Below are 17,704 nucleotides of genomic sequence, written 5' to 3'. Positions count from 1 at the left end.
GTCAAGTCACTCTGCAGCTCACCAGGTGGTTCATCACATCAGTGATTAGGGCTAATTAAGGTGACAGCTTCACCTGTCACCTCTCTGGACACGGAGCTCTGGGGAGCTCTGACCTCCTGCAGCTTCCTCTCTGCTGCTGATTTGGCTCTTTTTTGTTTAATTCTCACAGTTTATCAGGACTTCTGTGGCCCAATCCCAATGTCCACACTCACAGACTCACAGGCTTTGAGGCCACAAAGTCCGTGAGGGTTTAGGGCTGTCCCCCCGTCAAATCGCCAAGTCCTTGAGGGCTCATTCGCAGACGTTTTGAGCCCTTTATGAACACTTTCCATAAGTCCGCATTTCTGCAGACTTTGCCTGAGCAAATTACCCACAATTCATAGTGATGTGACGTTAAACACAAGATTACCATGGTTACCAGGGGAAGTCCAGAGGCGTAACAAAAACGATAAGCAAGGAGGACGGAGGCAATTTACACAGAGACATTAACATTTTAGGGATTTATTGTACATAAAAAACACGGTAACACTTTTCATGGTCATTACGTGATAATTAGCAAGTAACCTATTTGCAATTTCTTTGGAATTTATGACAAATTACCCCAACATTTACCTCAAAATTGATCAAATTACTTTATTATAAACACTATTTAATAATTATGAATCACTATTTCCCAATAGCTGATCATTTATTTAATACATTTCCATGAAAATAATACAAAGTTAATTGCTTTATTTCCATGTCTGCTGATAAATAGATAATAATTAGCAAATAACTTAATTGAAATTTCTATAAAAACTTCCTGAATCATTACATCAGCTACCAGGTTACATTTGTGTAGACAATAAGTCACACAATGGCCGCTTCTCAAGCCTAAGGGTCATATTTTAACAATGATATGCTATTTTAGCATATAATTATTAAACAATGTTTATAATAACATAATTTTCGATACATTTTTAGGTTAATATCGGGGTAATTTGACGGTAATTCCAAAGAAATTCCAAATAGGTTACTTGAAATTATCACCTAATTACCATGAAGTTTGTGGAACTGTAAAATGAAGTGTTACCAAAAACATATTAAATATTAAAGACCTGATTTATTCATCAATCATTTCTTTAAATTTTGCTTAATGAAGTTTGACAAAAACAAGTAGGCTAAATTGTTTTTTTGACAGTTACCGCTAGTCTCTTAGGGAAAGAGCCTGGAAGACGTTCAAATAGGCAGTGAAATAAAAACCCACAATTGGCATCGTCAAGGTGACATGATATGTTGCCATGAAGTGCTGTCTTCTTCATATTTATACCATTTTGCAGCCTCACACTCAAGTATAGAGAAATCAGTCCTCTAAATGTCCAGCAGATGTCACTGTTAGGATTCAGGAAAACAAGCATACAAGCAGCCCACATTGGATAATGGACAGTAATTGGCAGCCGAATGACTATTGAACTTCTCTCTACATAGACCTGCTGTGTGTGTGCTTGTGTCAAAGAAAGAGGCATTTACAATTGATTGTTATCCATTATAATCCACGGTATGTGTTTCAATATTGCTGACGCCTTTGGTCTGGCTTTTTCATCATGTCCATTTATCACATCTCTGCTGATTTCAACTTTATTACACTTAACTGGGAAGAAAATCCATGATTGAAATTCGTGTACGCAAGTGTCAGGAACTCATTTGGACCTCCATCAAAGCATTCTCTGACTCCCCTAAGTCACTATCTATTAAATCCACAATTTGGTAGGGAGACCGTTATTCACAAGCCGTTGCAGTAATAGAGACCATCGTTGTGTCTGTTTTAGTACGGGCCGAGAAAATGTGCCAAAATAAGTCATAAGGCTTGACTGCGGCCATAATGTTTCATGAGCGTTTTGGAAAGATCAATATGCAATCAGGAGGTTGTCGGTCATTTTCTTTCATTCCTAAAGGGGGTTCGGTTGCTACACTGAGTGTGTTTGTGTGTCCGTGTAAGAACCTGAAATTAATTGTACATAATAGGGGAGAGCAGGGTCGATTGGGACGAGAATACTGTAGGGACCTTTTTAGGACTTTAGAACTATTCCTCACATTTTATTAACACTTTTTCTTCTACCATACTGTTTTTAGTTATACCACATAAACATACATATATATATATAGTTGGAAAGCTAATTTTCTGGCCTATCAGTTGATGCTCGTGTTAGTTTTGTCGGTAGCACATGAGTCCAAAGCATGTCTGTTTTCCCTGGGACAGTTGGGACAGTATTGTTTATAGATCCTACATTGTTACAAATCAACAAAAACAAGACAAATGCTTTTCCTAATTGAATAAGACCCAGGGCTGGTTTAAGGCATAGGCCATACAGGCGGTCGCCTAGGGCGCCACCTTCTGGGGGGCGCTTGTAGCCCTCTTAAAAATAAAAAAATATATAAATAAAAAATTGGGCGCCATTCCTTTTCCATTTTCTGCGTTGAGGTAACAAATTAACAAATAAAGAAAAAAAGAAAGAAATAGACTTTTCACCCCTGTAACTCTTGTTAGGTGTTTCTCACACTTTTTCATCTGCCCGGCCGCACTTATTTGTTAATAAAAGTGTACATTTGAGTGAAACTGACTAAACACTTTTAAGCCAACGATACCATGGACCAATGTTTATTTTTATTGTAATAAATACAGTTATTTATGAAAGTAAATGGTGGAGGAGAGCCTCCAAATTAGATTTTTCGCATAAGGCACCAAAAAGGCCTAGAGCCGGCCCTCATAAGACCCACTGTGAAGTCACTGGGTGAATGTTTACTCAAGTAGCAGCCAGTCAGAAACCCTTTTTTTGCCAAATTTCTTATCTCAGTAATTTATGAAAATTTAATAAATTTAAATTTCTCAAAGAAATGTGTGAAAAACTGACATTGTAAATGTAAGGTGTCCAAATTAAGACTGCAATTTTGTTTGCCCAGAACAAGGTGTTACAACCGACCCAGGGTGCCTTTCACGTTTTGGGTTGGACTCTAAACAACTTGATAAATTGTTAGCAGACACCTTTATCTGTTCAGGGATCAAATTATTTTCATTACTGTTCAAGCAGTCGGTGAGAAATGGAAGGTTTTGATTTGGGTTTTCAAGCCTAACTAGTGAAGTGAAGAACTCCTTCACATTAAGGAGGAACTTCATCATTCCACCCAATCTTCAGTATCATCATATGTAAAAAGTAAGTCTAATGGAGAGGTAAATAATTTAAATTAAGGCAGATTTGTGCATTTGGCTGGGCTGCTCACATGGAACAAAATCAGAGAATAAGTCTTATTTTGAAAAAAATGGGGTGTTCCACTCATTCCTTTTAATATTATTTGTGTTTTCGAGCTATATGAAAGCAGCATATATCCCTACTGAGGTCTCCTTGAGCAAGACACTGATTCCATACCACCTCCAGAGATGCTGTTTAGTTCCTCTTATCCTAAGTGAAGCATTTATCACAATCACAGTATTATTAAATGTACCCACTATTTGAGAAATCTCACGCCTGCTCGGACAAAATAATTGCTAGTGTGAGGGGTAAAAGTACCATTATTAAGGGAAAGTTATTAGCTATTGTGGCTAACGAGTGCCAGGTCAATGGTAAGCAGAGAGTTGGAGAGAGCGGCGTTATGGTTCGGGCAGAGAATTTGCCACTGAAGGCAGTCAACCATCGCCTTCGATACTATACTATTTCGCCAAACTGTTCCACCTTCTGGTCAAGCGTCTTGATGATGACCGCCAGAGTTCGCTGCCAGCAAGAATCCAGGATCTTGGCTGACACCCGTGAAGGCCAGGTTGTTGGCGCCGGCGCTTCGGGGCTTGGGACTTGATCTAGAGTGGCCCTCTCCACTTGGCTTAAGCACATCCGGGAGGATGCTGTGAGGCTTTCTGGCTGCTAGTTGGGCCTCTCTTGTGAGGAGGTGGAGTGGCCACGAGGGCCCGGAAGGCTGTCTGGACAGTCATACCTACTGCAGGAAAATCCTCCGAGAAGGCTCAGAGCCTGCTGCCTGGCTTTACTCTCAGGATGTCGGGTTAGAAAGCTAAGTAGAGTAGTTCACTTCTTTAGCCTGCAATTAGTCCTAACAGTCTGTTAATTGTAGGCTAGCTGTTGGGGGATTTTGGAGGTAGCAGGTACTCCATCGTTTCCTGTCCATTCTGGGTTTCAGCAAGCCTTGCGCCGAGGGCTGTCAGTCGATTAAAATACTTAATAGCAATTAATCACATGATTTTTTTTATAATTAATCACGACTAATAGCAAATTAATCACAATTTACATTTTTATCTGTCTAAAATGTACCTTAAAGGGAAAAACTGACTAGTTTTTCCACCATTTAAAACTTTTTAAAAACACTTTTTTACATATCCTCGGAAACCGTCGGACCAATTAGCTTTAAAACTGAGCCAGCTACAACCTAAAAAACACCAGTAGCGCTAAAGCATTAAAGAAATTAGTTGCGATAACACAAATTCCCGCTAACACGTTATTATCGCGTTGACTTTGACAGCCCTACTTGCACCTGATCAATGCAATTCTTCTAACAACAAATGTCCCTTTCAGGTATGAAGCTGATGACTTAATAGCAACCCTAGCTTCATGAAAAACACCACTCCCACACTAGCTTTGGTCTCATCCCCCCAGCTCGCCGTCCATCCCCAGACAGATATGGGGTCGTTAATGAGAATGAGGTCTGGCGCAGCTTCTTATCAGGACTCCCCTCACCTCGCGCTACCTCCCAAATAACACTCAACCGTACCCTCTTTCTTGCCAAAACCTATTTAACATCTTGTGATAGCATTTTTTGGAATGAGACCCCTCATTTCTTCTTTATTGCATTTGATCTTAATCAGCCACTTGTTATGTATGCCCCAGACTCGCATTCTAATCTGTTGCACCAGACGAGGCACCAAAGGCTTTTGTGATGAACAATTTAGTTTATTGATCGGAGAAGGCCTGGGGCGCAATTAAGGCCCAAAGGAAGGGATGATCGCTTTACTAATGATAAGGGTTTTTGGAAAGTTCAGAGAAGTAGAACTCTGAGTCCACGAGCTAAATGTCTCTTGTCATGTGTGCACGCCCTCTTTCTTTCCTCACAATCTATATTTCTCTTCCCTTTTCTTGTGTTTCTCTTCTTAAAAACTCACCGCATTCCTCTACCGACCTTCTCAATCACTCGCTCAATCCCGCTTTGATAGTCTGGCAATTTTATCCAGACAGCCAGTCAAGAATCCAATTAGTTTGCACCTCTCAATCATAAAATCTTCAGTCGGGTTGAAACAAACTTGGACGGACATGCTTTTACTGCCTCGCCGCCTAATTAAGAGACGATAATTCATTGCACTCCAAATGGGCGAGGGCTTTTGTGCACTCAAGTAATTGGAAAAAAAAAAATATATAAGGGAGACAAGAGAGGGGAGCAACCAAGCGACGAGAAACGATAAAGGCATGAATTAAAAGGTAGCAGACACGGGCAGGGTGTTAGCTAGGTGTTTGAGACACTCCTGCTCATTTCTTTTGATTGACTTTTGACTAAGTCCAAACTAAGAGTCGGACATTTTCCTAAAGGAGTGCTAGCGGGGCAGTGTGCAACGCAGGTCGTATAAGGACTCAGGTGTGTTTCATCTCCGTTTTTTAAAATTCAGGGGGAGTGTCGGCTGTATCAGCAACACATCGCTTTTCATTTTTTATATGGAAAGTACAAGAAAGCATCTCTGACCCCGACAAGGTGGAAGAACAAACACGGCCGTACGTCTTTGTGTGTTTTTGCGTTTTGTGTGTTCTTGTACCTTTGTGCTTTTGTGAGAAACAAATTGAGTTTTAGACCTTTCGAGTGACAGCATTTCTGAGACGTGAGTAGATTTAATTTGGTCCTCAGCTGTAATCTGAAATATTAAAGAGGAGCTATTACGCTCATTTTCAGGTGCATACTTGTATTTTGGGTTTCTACTAAAACATGTTTACATGCTTTAATGTTCAAAAATAGCTTTATTTTTCTCATACCCGCTGAGCTACTGCATCTCTTTTCACTCTCTGTCTGAAATGCCCGCTTTAGAGCCTGTCTCTTTGAGCCCCTCCTCCCAAAAAGCCCGGTCTGCTCTGATTGGTCAGTTTGCCCGCTGTTGTCGTTGGTCAAAGAAACCCAACTCTTTGGTTTCCGCTCCAACTAGCTTTGTTTGAGGGCGTGCCAAACTAGCTGCTAGGCAGGTATTATGCAAATGTGTTCCTTGGTGACATCACCACGTTACGGAAAAAAATTTGGGACTTTAAGCGAGGTGTTTCAGGCAGTTCAGGAGTTGTGTTTCTCCCTTTGGCCTTTGTAACTTTGCAGACCTTTTACATGCACAAAATACTATATAATACACTAAAGGAAAGGGGAAAAGCACAAAAGCATAAAAAGGTCCTCTTTAATTCTACACTAACTAGCGTTAAGAAAAGGTTTGGGTTAGTTGGTTTACCTTTAGGATTAAGGTTAGAGGAAAAGTCATCATCATCCACTATTGGTGCAAATGCTTGCTAAAGATATATTGACTTTATTTACACATGGTATTATTGTGTGATCTGTATCTGAATATCTTATTTTGACAAGGAAAAATGCATGATAATGCAAGGTGTAAAACACTTTGCAATCAGAAAACTATCTGATACAGCCACACTACATACTCCCTCATTACTCACACGGAAAAAGAAAAGCAAAAAACACCAGTAGTAGAGCAGACGTCAGAATCAGGTGTAAATCCTAAAGATACGTACTTTAGCCACCTAAAAAAATCAATATCAGTTTAAGTGTATTCTATATTTACAATATTTTCACCGCTGCTCATCCTTTCCGACGGGGAACTGAAGCCATTATATCCCTATCTTCAAAACTATCTTCAAACTACCATTCACAAAAACAGAAATATTGCCTCGCAGAACACAGAAGTTGCTGGTCTACCACTGCCTCGATCGGTCAGTTAGTTTGTGTTATTGTGTGACTTTCGTATCTAAACTAACATGCAGTCCACATACTGTAGCAGGGAACCGCCATCCAAGTTTAAACATTAATACACTGACTATAAGGATGTATATATACTGTACATGCAGCAGCGTCATCATGCAGAAACCTACGTAAGGTCATATGGGTGAACAGTTTTTAGAAGGGCTTGGAAAAATGTATTAAAACATACATAATTTAACCAAAATTTGATATGAATTTTCGGATTTGAATAAATAAGGAACACCGAGAAGCTACAGAATGATATGAAAACCTACAAAAAGAAATAATAATGGACCTGCCCTTTAAGTTTATCAAGATGGAATGAATGTGGTCAGTGGAAAGCCCTCAACAGGACTGAAATATAACTCCTACAGTGTGTGAGTGTGTGAAGGAGAGCAGGTGAGGACAAAGAGGGAGGCCGAACGTGACAAGAGAGAAATTTGGTGTGAGCAAGAAGAGATTAGGTGTGTGTGAAGCAGAGAGGAGGGAGGTGGGGGGGGGGAAGGTGAGAGGAAGATGCGCATTTGTATACGGATGTGTGCAAATGCGTGTGCGCGCTCGTGGCGGCGTTTGTTCTTGCCTGAGTGCATTTGCACAGAGGAGAACGGATATGACAGGCCTTGTCTGTTGTCTCCCCAGAATAATTGCTTATGGATTACCTGAGGCGAGTCCCACTGGAGATACTTAGAAATGACACTCCCAGGTGACTCCTCGAATCATGTTCATATCCGGTCTGAGCGAGAGCTTGATTTTGCTTCGCCTGATGTGCGCGTATCCTTGTAAAGGTGTGTGTGTGTGTGTGCAGATCCAAGGTGATACGCTGTCTCCTTAATCTTGCTGACTTGCACAGAAGCAACTTCAAAGACGTCACAGCTGTTTATTACATGCACTGACAGTGTGTACACAGCAAACACTTCCTCCAAAAACCATCAACTATGACTCAGCTAAATTCCGTGTGGTTGACAGACTTATTACAGGAACATTTTGGTGCTAATTGTGTTTTGTTTGTGAGACATTTTGTTACTCAGAGAGCCTTTCCAAGAGTCTACATGTACCAGTGTGCATTCGGTTCTCATCTCTGAACCATCGACTCTGATGGATTCAAAACCCCGTGGAAGATAGCTGCGATTATTTGTCGTTTCATAACCGTTATGTTGTCAAGGGGAGAATGTCTTGCTCCTTGCTCGAGCCACAAAAGCTTGAGTCTTGTCACGTTTGCCAACTGAAAGAAAGTAATTCTGCTTGTCAAATATAAATAATAGACATATCAGCCTACATGTACCATTAAAATTCCCAAAAGCCAAACAATAGCAATTGTTTGTGTTGTGACAGTTGGAGAAATGCCCCCAAAATAACTCTGCTTACTAGCTACTGTTAGCACTAGCAGGTGTGCTATGCATGACCAAAATGTCACAATTAACTTTAATGGACTGAAAACACACTGTCAAAGGGTTAAAGTTCTAAGACAAAAACATGGACAACTCCCAGACCGGACAACGCCTTGGTAGCGACCTGTCAATCACAAGGTAGCCCCGCCCTGAAGCATACCCTGCTTTATGGTCTATTTGACTCTAAATGGGACCATAATTTACTAAATGAACATTATGCTGTATTGAAGAAGACTTGAAGTAGAGTCATTTTCTCATAGACTTCTATACAATCAGACTTATTTTTGCAAACAAAGGAGTTCCGAGGAGGGGTTATGCCAGGGTTCAGGTTAGGGCACCCCCTAGGTGACTTTGCTGCCCTTTTTCAGGTTAGAGCAACAGCCCCTCAAAATATCTGTGCACTGCATGCTAGGTATCATTAACACAGCAGATAAGACATAGACATAACTCTTTCTTTAGGCTACTTTCCCCTCCACCCATTGATGTTAGCATTGCAGACAATTAATCCTTTATGATGCAATCCCATTAAGCCGGCAGAAATGTGTAACTCGCAGTACTCGTGAAGGGTGAAAATCCCCCTCATAGTATGGATATTAGCATATCACACCAACGAGCTCAAACCCAGCTCATACTTTAACTGTGCAAGCTGTTGCTTTTCTTTGCTATCACAGCTGTCATTTACGGGTAGCGGAGGGAAAATATGGCCACAACATAAAAATAAAGGTTGCTGCAATTTTCTCAGTCGGCGATAAGCTTTTCTGATTTATAGCAAATTAGGATTTCAAACTGACAAGTTGCAACAATTGCTCCCCTGGGTTGGTTTTTCAATATCCCCTCACATAGAGTAGAGGTCATTCTACGGATTCAAATAAAACATTTTTGCAGTAATGACAAAGAAGAATGTATTATTCAACTTGTAAAAGTGGAGAATGGAGGTCTTTTTTGCTGGAACATTCATTGATTTGATAGTAAAATATGTCCTCTTGCAAGTCCTTAATAATTGACTGGACTTAAATAAACGCCCCTCAACTGCAAGGTGAGATAGGGAAGTGAATGACAATGTGTAATCCTCCGTGAGGTTGTCCCCGAGTGCACACATTGTATTAAACACCATCCCTCATTTACTTGAATATACTAAAAAAAAGACTTTCTTGGCTCATTGTGACCATTAAAAACTCCGAAAGAGAGAGGGAATCCTGCAACAAATGGAGGGTGATAACAAATGTTTTCATTGTCACATAAAAGCCGAGGGAGTTTGGCAGAAACCCCCTCATCGGTAGGAAAATTGCGCTAAAATACCTTTCCGAAACGGATACGCAAAGCAATCACGTAAAGGTCACATGTATCAGATTTTGCGCAGCCTGTAATCAAAGATAAAACCACAGCTGATACACTGACAGATGCCTTTAAAGCCGAGGAGGCTGTTTGCGAGAGGGGTGTTTGATAGAGTTCCACTGCTCGCAGGATCCCAGCGAGACTGAAAGGTATAGGTAACATTCAATTACATACCTCTCTACACACAGTATGTGTTGAACCGTGGTGGGCCTGAAGTAGATGAGGGGTGACAGGGATATGCTCAAAACTCAGTGGTCCTTGTATTTTTTTTTTTACTAGCACAGAATCACAGTGTGGTTAATGCACTGGTCTATGCCAAGAGTATCGGCTTTGGTAACTCTATAAGTGAATGAGGCCTAAAACTTCTGCTTGAGTTTTGAGAATTCAAACATGAGATTCGTAAATAAATGCCAACATCTTCTTGTTATGTGATACTGAATACTCGATTCCTTATGTGTCTTTTTGATTCCTTAAATTCCTTGTTTTGTCAATGAACCCTGGAACTCCTTGATTGACCCATATTGAATCAGTGCACAGCAGGACAGCTGTTTATGGATTAACACTACACAGATACCTGTTCTGAATTACTTTGTTTTACTGGCAGGATCTTCATATTGTCAAACTTGAAATAACTTATTTGTATGCCTCTGCGCTGGCTTAGATTCTGGTGGTCAAAGGTCAAGGTCACTGCGACCTCACGTCTGTCCCATTCTTGTGATATCTCAGGAATACCTTGAGAGAATTTCTTCAAATTTGGTACAAACATCCACTTGGACTCAAGGATGGACCGACTAGATTTTGATGGCCAAAGGTCAAAGGTCAAGGTAACTGCGACCTCACGTCCGTCCAATTCTTGTGATATCTCAGGAACGCCTTGAGCGAATTTCTTAGAATTTGTGACCTTACAAAAGACAATTTTTCATCATAAAATCATTTTATATGCTAATTATTATTACAATTTTGCATAAATATCTAATGGGATAAAATAAAAATCAAGGACGCAAACTGCAACCCATCTGCTTGGCGGAGGCATACAACCATAATGCGGTAATTGTAGTCTATTTTATTTCCTGCTAACTCACACGTTTGACATTACTGAAACATATACTATTAACAATTGTTGATGTTTGCTTTACTTCTTCATTGTTTGGGGTCCCGCAGAGCACACTGCCATAGGCCTATGTGTAAAAGGATATGAATAATTGCAAAAACAATTATTTGTTTTCAATTATATACATATTTCCTTTTCTTCTGACTGATTTAAACCCAAGAGAAGTGGGCAAGAATTGAAGTGATAAGCCTTTCTTCTGCCACAAACTGAGCTTGCACATTTGGTGAAGGTAGCAAAATGCAGAAATGACAATGAAACATTGTTATAACACCAAATAAAGACATTTCTGAAACATGCCATCAGTTCAAACTCATGTTTCTCATAAAAGTTATGAAAGTCATTAAGTATCAAGATGATAAAACAATGATTTTTTGTACTATTATATAGAAGAAATAGAAGGAAAAGGATAAAAATGAGCTGTTGATGATGAGGCAATATGGGTCAGTTAGTTGAGCTGTTTGGGTGCAGTTCACAAAGTCGGCCAGCAGAGAGTGATACACACACTATAATGGAGCTTTTCCAGACTGCGGCTTTGGGGGGGGAAGCTGGAAGCTACTCTCCAACCCCTCTGCAACAGAGAGGAGCTGTGTGTATGCACACCCGTACATGTGTGTATCCATCATACCGAGCTTCATACCCTCTCCAGCACACACTCAGAGCTGGAAGCTGCTGTCTGACATTCACAAACAATGGCCACGCAAGACAATGCAAACAAGATGCCTGGGATCACTTCCCTGTCCCCGCGTGCAACAGCTTGCAAAGCCTCCACCCACCCCTTTCTAGCTCCAACATAAGACATCGCCCAAGGTGTGGATTTATGTAACCACGCAGATCCCTTCCCCAACCATCCTTTAACCAAATCATCCCACATTCAAATCACCCTTATATCTCGGCTCCATATCAGACACGATAACGCCGGAGCGTTTTTTTTTGAGGGGGAAAATGCCCCGCAATTACTCCAGGGCGATTTTGAAGCATTTTAGCAGCGCAGCACAAACATCCTAAGGGTGTTGTTTGAGTCAAACATCCATTTGGCTTAGCGATTTTATGGGTCAACTGCACACCAGAGGAAGGGCGTAAATACTCTGGCAACACCTTGAATAGTAATGCTCCCTGGGCCTCCTCCAGCAGAATGTGTTCATGTATGTATGCATGTGGGCGCATGTGTGTTTTATTTGTAGTGGCGAACAATCCGTCCAATAAACTTTTGATATACTGCCACGCAGGATTAAAGCCGTGGCACAGGAGTTACAGTGGGTGAGTCCCATTGCATATGGAGGTAAAAGAGCAGAGTGGTTATTTGTCCTGAGAGTATATTTTTGAGGAGGAATTGCAGCTCAAAGAGAGATGGAGAGTGGTATACTCAAGGTTAGAAGTCTCACAGTTCATGTCCACCACAGCGGTCTCACCAAATGGCGTATGAATGACTTGGCAATTTTGGAATTAATTTTGCTGCACACAGAACAACGTATGACGTGGAATAAAAAGTGAGAAAGACTGCTTACGGTGGAGGTGGATCAAACAAACACAGAACTTTAAACCAGGAGACCGGTGTTCGTTTCCCGTCCCGTTACATTATGTCGTGTTTTCCTTACTTATGTTACTTTGTTTACACATGTATTTTACTTAGTTCGCGCATTTATTTTAAGCCCAACCTTGGCTGTCAACCAGGAGGCCGGTGTTTGTGTCCTGTCCCGTCCCGTTACGTTATGTCGTGTTACGTTATGTCGCATTATGTTAATGACGTGTTTTCCGTACTTATGTTAAATTGTTTACATATATATTTTACTTAGTTTACGTACTTATTTTAAGAACAACCATCACTTTTGATCAGGAGGCCGGTGTTTGTGTACCATCTTGTTACGTTATGTCGTGTTGCATTAATGACGTTAGTGGCATGTTTTATGTACTTATGTATGTTGTTTACGTACGTATTTTACTTAGCTTACGTTCTTATTTTAAGCCCAACCATCACTTTCAACCAGGAGACTGGTGTTCATGTCCTGTTATGTTATGTTGTGTTACGTTAGTGACGTGTTTTCCATATTTACATTACGTTATTTACGTACAAATTTTACTTAGTTTACATACTTATTTTAAACCCAACCTTGATGTTTTTCCTTACCCTAACTAAATAGTCTTGTTGCCTAAACAAAACCCCAACCATTTCATGGTAACAACGTGGCGTTCAATGACACGCAAAACCCTGTGCAAAATGCATTATCATGACATGCGGAATGTCCTTAAAATGTCTTGCTATTTATACACCTTCCCATGAGATCCGGTTGTTTCGACAAAGCTGTGAGGAAATTTGTGAATAATTGCTTCCAACTATAATTAGATTTGTTGTGCCACTGAGCATGACAAAGCAGTTTTCAACCAGGGCCTTATTTGACTATTTTTTTCAAACAAACTACTTATCATTTATTACTTACTAATATTACTTATTCATGTCCCATTACATTATATCGTGTTACGTTAGTGACGTGTTTTCTGTACTTATGTTACGTTGTTTAAATCTATATTTTACTTAGTTTACGTACTTATTTTTAGCACAACCATGATGTTTTTCCTAAACCTAACTAAGTGGCTTTGTTACCTAAACATAACCTCAACAGTTTCATGGTCACAATGTGGCATGAAATGACACACAAACAGCCTAAAATATGTTATCATGATACTTGAAATGTCGTGCTATTTATACGCCGAAATCTGTTGTGTCACTGAGCATGACAAAGCAGAATTCTGTTAGATTTCAACCAAGGCCTTATTTGACTATTTATTACCAACATGATCACTGATGCTTTTCAAACTTTAACATTAAAACTAAGGCACTGCTGCCGCCCAATACGCCCACAATGAGTGAATGCAATCTCCAACAGTTTAAACGAACGAGTGAGAAAAACGTTCTTTCAACAAAATAACACCCCCGGTACGCTGCACTTACACGTCTTTAAATAGCTGTGGTTATAACAGCATTCCTGCTATTATGGTTCATTTAATGTTGCTAACACACTTCCGTGTTTACTTTAATGACTTATTTTACTTGTATGCCACGTTCACAGCATTACATTCACTTACATTATTTTCCCCCCCTTCAGCTTGAAAGTGTATTTATTTATTTTTTTACTCATTGGAATGCTTTGTGTCCAAGAGCTTACGATCAATCTTAACGGATCTACAGCAGATTATTTCTCACTCTGTGTGTTGATTTTGGCGGTGCAAGGCATTAAAGAATACTAAGGCATTACTTTCATTAACACAATCAGTGCTTAGTTTACCACTTTTATGGTACTGGCAGAAATCTATAGGACTGTAGAGAGAAATCCCGCCTAGCAGGCACAAACACAATAAATATCCCGATTCACGAACGGCACATGAATCTACCACAAGTCCCGTGCTGTTCAGCTTATTGTACACTTTTCAATTATTCAGAGCAAAAATAATAATGAAATAACAAAACTCAGATAGCAGCAAGTTTCCTCCAAGCGTGTACATCCGAGTGTGTATAGTCTGCCCATCCTTGGAGATGTTCCTATGGGGACGAATGCCGCGGAAGTAATGCAGACTGAAGGCACATTTCAATCCGGTGACTCAGTGCGTTTTGAGGCAGAATCGATGCCCTTATATGCTATGCTCTGTATAGTAATGGAATTATTGCCCCGCCGGATTGGAGCTTGGGGCGTATAGCTCGCAGCGCTGTGGAAGTGCATTTCAAGGTGGGGATTTGGGGATTTTAGGGAGAATTTGTGGCTGAGAAGTGGAGGGAATAGTCATCTGCGTAATGATGGTTATATTATTTCTTGGGGGGGGGGGAGAGAACGAGGCTAAATTGCAGCGGGGCCGGCTGGAAGTGAAACTCTACCAAGAGAATCAGCGGAGATTTTCAAGTGCAAGAACATATTTGAGTCTATTAAAAGTCAATTCTGGGAAAAATCAAATATGCAACATTGAATTAGTATTATGATTATTGCCATAATGGACTGCAAGTTCCACCCACTAATCAACCGAGAGTGAGGATGATTATTTAGGATTCAGGTGCAAGGAAGCACTTGCGTTGTGAAGAGATGTAAAAGTGTGTTTCCGCATGTCGAGGTATGTTCGCATGTGCACACAGCTGTTGCATGTATGTGTGAGCGCGTGCCGGGACGTGCGTCTCACTTCCACCGGCTCCTCCTCTTTCGGCGTGTCTGGAGATCAGTCTCCTGCAGATTGCCAGAGCTCTGGGTGAGGCACTTCAAAAGCGCTATGAGAACTAGTCAGACTGAGAGTGAAACGGGGGAATCAGCTCATATACTCCAATCAAGCGGGTGGAATGGGAAGGCGCAGCTCGTGAGCCCCTGCTATATTCCACTCTGCAGAGCCAAAGAATAGAGGGATTTCAGCCTCTCATGGATACCTCGCAGCTTGTAACACCTGCCAGTTAGCTACCTTTAGAATATCCATGAAGCAAGATATGCAGAGAATATGACAATTTAGGGGAATAAAAGAGAGAGGGATAAAAAAAAACTTTTATCCCGAAAACATGGCCTAACTTTGTTTTTATACCACCTCCCTCCCTGCTTCGATTCTTCTGAAGAGAGGCAGCTAGCCGCTGGTCTTGGTTATTCTCCAAACACAGACTGCTGTGAGTTTGGAAGCTTTAAAACTGAAGTTTTGGAATCCACTTCTTGTTGGGATGGATCATCCTGCTTTTGGTATCTCCCCTGATATGTTTTTTCTAAGAGTTGATATAGAAGAATTATGAAAAAGTGTAGAAAATTAAAGGAACAGTGTGTAGTATTTAGGGGGATCTAATGGCAGCCGTTGAATATAATATTACAACGTATCCTCGTACAACGGTTTGAATGACATCTTACGACTTGGTTAGGTTTAGGCAACAAAACTACTTATTTAGATTTAAGAAAAAGATCGTGGTTTGGGTTGAAATAACTTCGGAAGTGGTGTAACAGAAGTTACGCGACAAATACATCAATGTATCCTGGGCGGAAGTCCAGTCTTTTCAAAATAAACTTATTTCTTCACTGGAAACAACTTGGTTAGGTTTAGGCAACAAAACCAATTAGTAACAAAAAAACTCAACGATGACTTCTGGTTTCACAAAGGACACTAACCGCTAGATGCCGCCAAATCTTACACACTGCACCTTTAAGTTTTATTTCCCCTCTAGAATAAAAAAAAAAGGCAAAAAAAAAAGGCAACAAAAACAAATGTAAAAGCTTTTCTTTTGTAATAAAATCACAAAAGCTCTGTGACATATGAATAATGATGGTGAATCATCACTCCGTATGGTAACAACATTGAAAAAATAAAGATAAAACATTAAAAATGCAACTAATTTGACACCCAAAAAGGGTGATGTATTGAGAAACCTGTGTTTATATAAATTGCCCCTCAGCTGCTGTCATTATGCTTTGTGCAGTAATATGATTGGCTTTCTTGTGTCCCATCACAAGAAAACAAGCACCAATCCACACCTTTTGATGCCACCGCGGACCTTGAAATGAATACAAGCCACGCAGATTCAAATTGGAGGTCCAATTTTTTTCTTTCGGCTCAAAAAGGGAGCAGGTGGATAATCCCTTTCATTCTTTGTAATGATCAAATCTATGTGGAAGCCATTAGCCCGCTATTCTGCTGAAACTCCATCAAAAAATCCTGTCAGAGGCACCCGAATATTATGATTTCAATTACTGTGGTTAGATGTGTTGAACACTGTAATAATAACACTGAATCTCTGTGTGTGTGGGGGTGGATGATGGGTGGGATGTACAATCAACTTTTACTGTGTTAGGATCACAAAACTGTACAGTATTCAACCGATGGACACACTAACAGGGATAAGAGGATGAAGGTTGTAGCCACATCCCTGCCAATACAATGAAAAAATGGAGCGCTAAAGCTGGTGCTCATCTTCATGCTCGTAATAGAGCATATCAAGCTATTCACATACATACATACATATTTGTAGCTATACGAACGAATAATAAAGGCAAAGAAATGTGTATGTAATTCACATATTTGTGAACCAGGAAGTATAAGGAGCGACAAACGCTGCATAGGGAAGAGGTCGGGTGGAGTTTTGTTGCCTAAACTTATCTACGTAGTTTTGTTGCCTAAACCTAACTAAGTTTATCTTTTCCTAAACCTATCTAAGTGGTTTTGTTACCTTAACTTAACTAAGGATTTTTTTTTAATTAAACTTAACCAAGTAGTTTTGTTGCCTAAACCTAACTAAGTAATTTTGTTGCTGACACCTAACTAAGTAATTTTGTTGCTGACACCTAACTAAGTAATTTTGTTGCTGAAACCTAACTAAGTAGTTTTGTTGCCTAAACCTAACCAAGTTTATCTTTTCCTAAACCTATCTAAGTGGTTTTGTTACCTTAACTTAACTAAGGATTTTTTTTAAATTAAACTTAACCAAGTAGTTTTGTTGCCTAAACCTAACTAAGTAATTTTGTTGCTGACACCTAACTAAGTAATTTTGTTGCTGAAACCTAACTAAGTAGTTTTGTTGCAGAAACCTAACTAAGTACTTTTGCTGACTAAAACTAACTAAGTAGGTTTGTTGCCTAAACCTAACTAAGTAGTTTTGTTACCTTAACTTAACTAAGGATTTTTTTTTAAATTAAACTTAACCAAGTAGTTTTGTTGCCGAAACCTAACTAAGTAGTTTTGTTGCCTGAACCTAACCAGGTATTTTTGTTGCCTAAACCTAACTAAGTACTTTTGCTGACTAAAACTAACTAAGTAGTTTTGTTGCCTAAACCTAACTAAGCAGTTTTGTTGCCTGAACCTAACAAAGTAGTTTTGTTGCAGAAACCTAACTAAGTAGTTTTGTTGCCTGAACCTAACCGAGTTGTTTCCTGTGAAGACGGAAGTTTATTTTGAAAAG

Source organism: Sebastes fasciatus, chromosome 24, assembly GCF_043250625.1.
Source record: "Sebastes fasciatus isolate fSebFas1 chromosome 24, fSebFas1.pri, whole genome shotgun sequence".
NCBI lineage: Eukaryota > Metazoa > Chordata > Actinopteri > Perciformes > Sebastidae > Sebastes > Sebastes fasciatus.
This window is presented reverse-complemented; position numbering follows the sequence as displayed.